This window comes from Schistocerca piceifrons, chromosome 3 (assembly GCF_021461385.2).
Source record: "Schistocerca piceifrons isolate TAMUIC-IGC-003096 chromosome 3, iqSchPice1.1, whole genome shotgun sequence".
Taxonomy (NCBI): Eukaryota; Metazoa; Arthropoda; class Insecta; order Orthoptera; family Acrididae; genus Schistocerca; species Schistocerca piceifrons.
In genome coordinates this window covers 324,873,483-324,879,823 of record NC_060140.1, presented here as the reverse complement: position 1 = coordinate 324,879,823, position 6,341 = coordinate 324,873,483, and the positions used below count along the sequence as shown (strand labels likewise).

The following is a 6,341-nucleotide window of genomic DNA, read 5'->3' as shown; positions in this document are numbered from 1 at the left end:
AAATACGATGTGCGACTTACAGAAATATTATTTGCGTGGAAGATACAAAAATGACAGCGTGTTTACATAGAGACTACTTGCTTAAAAAAGGCAATTTTTAATAGAAAGTAGAAGCGATGTTTAGTTAATCGAAAAAACACGTAGCACAGAACTTCCACCGCAGGTACGTTTTAGATGAAAGCGAACCACGTCTAGATTACAAAATATTTGCTGTACGGCAGGAAGCGAAAGTCCATTTTTTACTATTTGTTCACTTCAGGCCTTTTGCAACAGTGATATACAACCTAATGTAAAGTCTTCTCAATACATAAGCATTAAAGCAATTTCTTTCAGTTTCTGTGCCCAAGTCATTCCACATATCAGATGGTTGTCGTCCTTGCCTAACTCTAATTCAAAATGTTAATGTTCAACAGCCTGACTCTATCCTTGCGAACTAATCAGAATATTCCCCAACTCAACTTCAGCCATAGATCTCTCGACTAGGCTGACCGGTAATCTGTTTTAATTGCAACATACTGTCGCTATAGTGAAGATACTAAACCACGTCCTTCTTTCCTTTTCATCGCTCCGCCACATTGTACCTAAGTTACATCTCCCTGTTCAACAGTGTAACATAACCTCTGCTCTACCCTCAAAGTGGCAACGGCCTTGCCACAGTGGATACACCGGTTCCCGTGAGATCACCGCAGTTAAGCGTTGTCGGGCGTGTTGGGCACTTGGATGGGTGACCATCCAGGCCGCCATGCGCTGTTGCCATTTTTCGGTGTGCACTCAGCCTCGTGATGCCAATTGAGGAGTTACTGGACCGATTAGTAGCGGCTTCGGTCAAGAATACCATCATACCGACCGGGATAGCGGTGAGCTGACCCCACGCCCCTCCTATCCACATCCTCCACTGAGGATGACACGGCGGTCGGATGGTCCCGGTAGGCCACTCGCGGCCTGACGACGGAGTGCTACCCTCAAAGTTACTCCCCACCTTTCATTAAACTATCTGCTTTCAGCTGTTTTCGTTTCCTTCTTTATTCTCTTATAGCATTTCTTGTGCTTCGAATCTGGCTTTTGGGACATTCGGGAGAATGTCATCCGCACAATTCTTTAAGACAGCTAGGGCAGATAAACGACAGAACTGCTGTGCAATCAGCTTGACAACTAACGCATCGAAATTGCTGACAAAAACAATGGATAACTGGAGATCTGTTAGATGACGGTCACTTTGGTTTTAGGCAAGGTAAAGGCATCAGAGATGCAATTTAGGCGATATGCATGATAATGGAAACAAGAATTAAGAAAAAGTCAAAACACTTTCAGAGAGAAAAACATACACTGTGGGAAATTACGAATAATTCACCTAATTCAACAAAGGAGAAGAAAAAACAGGAATGGAAGATCAGGGCAGAGGTGTTCGAATTAATAAGGGTGTGATGCACGGATGCCGTCTGCCTTCTGTACAGTTTATCACGTATGAGGGGCGTTCAGCACGTAATGCAACACTTTTTTTTCTAATGCTGGTTTGTTTCATTCCAGGTTTCCAATACAACACATTATTCCTCACTCTTTTGGCTGCAAAACCCTATTTTTCAACATGATCACCGTTCAATACGACGGTCTTACGCCACCTTACTGGGAGGGGCTACATGCCCGCATGGTACCACTCTATTGTCGACGTCGGAGACAACGCTTTGCTGCATTGATAATGTCCCCATCATCCAAGTACTGCTTTCCGCGCAATGCATCCTTCCTTGAGCCAAACAGACGGAAGGCGGAAGGTGCGAGATCCAGACTGTAGGTTGCATGAGAAATAACAGTCCAACGTAGTTTTGTGAGCTCGTTTCGGGTGCGCAGACTTGTGTGAGGGCTTACTTTGTCATGGAGAAGGAGAAGTTACTCGTAGTTTGCATTTTTGTGTCACCCGCATGTTCCAGCATTGCAGGAGTCACAGCTGTGCGGCCAGCCGCCTCGCAAGGGATCGGACAGGTTTGCGCGACCTTGTTTCAATGGCAGACACTTCACCCACCGATTCACCGTGCTTTTGTTCACTGCTACATCTCCGTAGACATTCTTCAAGCGCCTATGAATAACTGCGATTCTCTGGTTTTCCTCGAAAAGAAACTGTATGACAGCTCTCTGCTCGGAACGCCCCTCCGTTACAGACGCCATTTGAAGGCCGTATAGCCCCGCGACATATTGGAACTTCATGAAACTATAGGGGCTGAAGCAGGAGTACTCCACAATGCCCCACACCAAATTCTGCAATTTTTTGCAACCGATATTGGCCTAGAAAAAGAATGTGTTACATTGCTTCTTGAACGCTGCTCGTATACAGAAGCAGTGATGGACAAAAGAAGGGTTGAGGAGTGAGATTAACGTTTAGGATGAAAGGATACAGGTCATAACATTCGTTTATTACGTTCCTATCCACTGTGAAAATAACTAAGAACTGCAGCGCCTTTTTGGAGTGAACAATCTACTGTGTGTGGGATATGGGATGAGAGGAAACCATGAAAGATCGGAGTATCGAGGGCCATCAGAAATGAGATTAGAGAAAAAGATGAGCGGAAACCATGAAAGATCAAAGTATTGACGACCATCAGAAATGAGATTGGCGAAAAACTCTATCTCAAAATTCGAAACCACTTAGTACACGAGTAATGGTGGACACAGGAGGCAGATGAGCACAGGCAAAGAGAAGTGTACTACCATGAATCAAAGGTCTTGGTCCGAGAAAGAAATTTCTGGAAATGCATGTATGGGACACAGCATTGTATGGCAGTGAATCATTAACTATGATAAAACCGGAAAATAACAGAACTGAAGCAGCTGAGATTTGATGTTACAAAAAATATACTGAAAAATAATTAGGCTGATAAACAAAGAGGACGTGTTTTAAGGCATCAGAATGTAACTTTCATGGTATCTGAAGATTTGTAGAAGGTAAAAGTAAAAATTGTAGGGAAAAACGTAGGCTGGAATATGTAGAGCAAATAACTATGGAGGGTAGCCGCTGCTGTCATCTCCCACTTCCACAGAGCCAACTGTCGATCTGTTCTTAAATCGACATTCGAGAATAGTCTCACAGTTGGCTCAGTGCACAGATGACGCCAACGAAAATGTTCGCTCCTAGTCCAACAGCAATATAGTCAATTATCTTGTAAAATGCCGCATATACACCACAGTTTTTGTCGTTACTATTGACACTTTAATCAAATTTACAAAAACTATAATTGTCTGGTGATTAACTATTCTAATTTCTTTTATTTTCTTTGTTTCCTTTGGCATGACGTTTCTTAGGATTCGGGTATCATCGTAAAGGCTAAGGTACCATTATTTAAAGCCACATCGTCATCTAACACACTACACTAAATTTCAGTGTAGTTCTTTCCTGTTGTAGCTGTACCCTCTTGTAATGTTTTGTGGTTCCTGGCGGGATAAGGAGAGGGTGGTACTATCGGTGTGTGGCCGTTTTCCACTCACTACAACACAAAATGCACACGTGGTAAACATCACTTTATTACAGGAACCAGCTGAGTACTTAACTTCAATTATGTCTAGTCTGAAGTTGTGTGGTTAAAAACAATCAAATAACATGTACTACTTCTTGAATCTTGTCCGTGTCCATATCACAACTACACTCCTGGAAATTGAAATAAGAACACCGTGAATTCATTGTCCCAGGAAGGGGAAACTTTATTGACACATTCCTGGGGTCAGATACATCACATGATCACACTGACAGAACCACAGGCACATAGACACAGGCAACAGAGCATGCACAATGTCGGCACTAGTACAGTGTATATCCACCTTTCGCAGCAATGCAGGCTGATATTCTCCCATGGAGACGATCATAGAGATGCTGGATGTAGTCCTGTGGAACGGCTTGCCATGCCATTTCCACCTGGCGCCTCAGTTGGACCAGCGTTCGTGCTGGACGTGCAGACCGCGTGAGACGACGCTTCATCCAGTCCCAAACATGCTCAATGGGGGACAGATCCGGAGATCTTGCTGGCCAGGGTAGTTGACTTACACCTCCTAGAGCGCATTGGGTGGCACGGGATACATGCGGACGTGCATTGTCCTGTTGGAACAGCAAGTTCCCTTGCCGGTCTAGGAATGGTAGAACGATGGGTTCGATGACGGTTTGGATGTACCGTGCACTATTCAGTGTCCCCTCGACGATCACCAGTGTAGGAGATCGCTCCCCACACCATGATGCCGGGTGTTGGCCCTGTGTGCCTCGGTCGTATGCAGTCCTGATTGTGGCGCTCACCTGCACGGCGCCAAACACGCATACGACCATCATTGGCACCAAGGAAGAAGCGACTCTCATCGCTGAAGACGACACGTCTCCATTCGTCCCTCCATTCACGCCTGTCGCGACACCACTGGAGGCGGGCTGCACGATGTTGGGGCGTGAGCGGAAGACGGCCTAACGGTGTGCGGGACCGTAGCCCAGCTTCATGGAGACGGTTGCGAATGGTCCTCGCTGATACCCCAGGAGCAACAGTGTCCCTAATTTGCTGGGAAGTGGCGGTGCGGTCCCCTACGGCACTGCGTAGGATCCTACGGTCTTGGCGTGCATCCGTGCGTCGCTGCGGTCCGGTCCCAGGTCGACGGGCACGTGCACCTTCCGCCGACCACTGGCGACAACATCGATGTACTGTGGGGACCTCACGCACCACGTGTTGAGCAATTCGGCGGTACGTCCACCCGGCCTCCCGCATGCCCACTATACGCCCTCGCTCAAAGTCCGTCAACTGCACATACGGTTCACGTCCACGCTGTCGCGGCATGCTACCAGTGTTAAAGACTGCGATGGAGCTCCGTATGCCACGGCAAACTGGCTGACACTGACGGCGGCGGTGCACAAATGCTGCGCAGCTAGCGCCATTCGACGGCCAACACCGCGGTTCCTGGTGTGTCCGCTGTGCCGTGCGTGTGATCATTGCTTGTACAGCCCTCTCGCAGTGTCCGGAGCAAGTATGGTGGGTCTGACACACCGGTGTCAATGTGTTCTTTTTTCCATTTCCAGGAGTGTATATACAATGACTAGCGTTCTGTCACAGCCAGCTAAGGTGCGAGGCGCCGACTACCACTGTGGAAGACTAGAGCACAGTGCGACGTATTGAGGTGTAATGTGAACTTCGACCCGATACGACGTACTGAGGTACTGATCTTGAGCGATTGAAACAGTTCGGTCGGTGGCAGCGACCTATATGCACGCTGTCCAGGGGGCATTACGGCGGGTAGCCTGGGGGCGTGTCCTGGTCTTCTCTTGTCATAGTCGCGCCTTGTTCAGCGCTTGCTATACAGTGTTTCCTAGTGCTGACCAGCGTGCTGGCAACAACAGCACATTTCCAAATCACAAATTAAAAATAACTTTCTATGTGAGCAATAAGTTTTCAATCCATTTAACATGGTCTAAGAAAACAATATCCGGCACTACCAAGACAATCGTTATTGCGATGAAGCTAATATAAAATTACAATGCCATTTCTGAAGCACTAAATTTTTTTAATGCTTATCTGTTTAATGTTTCATTTGGATACTTTTCTCCTCAGAAGTAACGTCCGATTCTTGCAACTGAGGCGCAGATTAATACAACTCACCTTGAGAAATCCCAACAGTGAATTTAGTATATTTAAATTCGATCGCTAATTGTACCAGGTCAGTTATTTGTTTCCTGCTTCAACCAATCGCTTTAATTACTTTCTTTCATGCGTCTTACGTACACCAAGAGGATGAAACGAGCAGCAGCTTCCACAACTTTATACCAGTAACATGAGTCGTTCCTCTTTGCAAAACTTAGCTTACTTCTCTGCACTATTGCAACTGACTTATTAGTTAAAAGTCTCTGCACAAAAGTGGCAACATAAATATTACATTCCTTTTACTGAGGTATTCCAGAGAGTACTACAGTAATTTGTGGCTCTCGTAGACCAATCTTAACTCCACACAAACGAGCAAGAACTAATTATGACTTTAGGTATTGCATTAATACTGTGTAAATTGAAGCACAACTGTGACACGATTTGTCTGGTCAAAGTATTGCAGTCATACTAACGAATCAAGTTTTTTAAACAAAACACACTCACCCATTAAGCATGAAAAAGGATTATATGGAAGATTTAGAACTCAATAACTACAAATATACGTATTCAACATAAACGAGCACACGTGCCAGTATTATATTCTTCGGAAATTAAGATCAAAACAGAAAGAGAGCTGATCTCCCTTTAAACAGATAAAAAGAACAGTGTGTAATTTTGGTGTATTACAGTTGCGAACTGGTATACAGCTTCCAGATCGTAGATCAGAACGTCTTTAAATCTTCCAAAGTA

General features: G+C 45.4%; 1 pseudogene; it reads left to right on the top strand.

Annotated features, from left to right (window-relative positions):
• Positions 1-638: 638 nt before the first annotated feature.
• LOC124790293 lies at positions 639-756 on the top strand (annotated as a pseudogene).
• Positions 757-6,341: the final 5,585 nt, after the last annotated feature.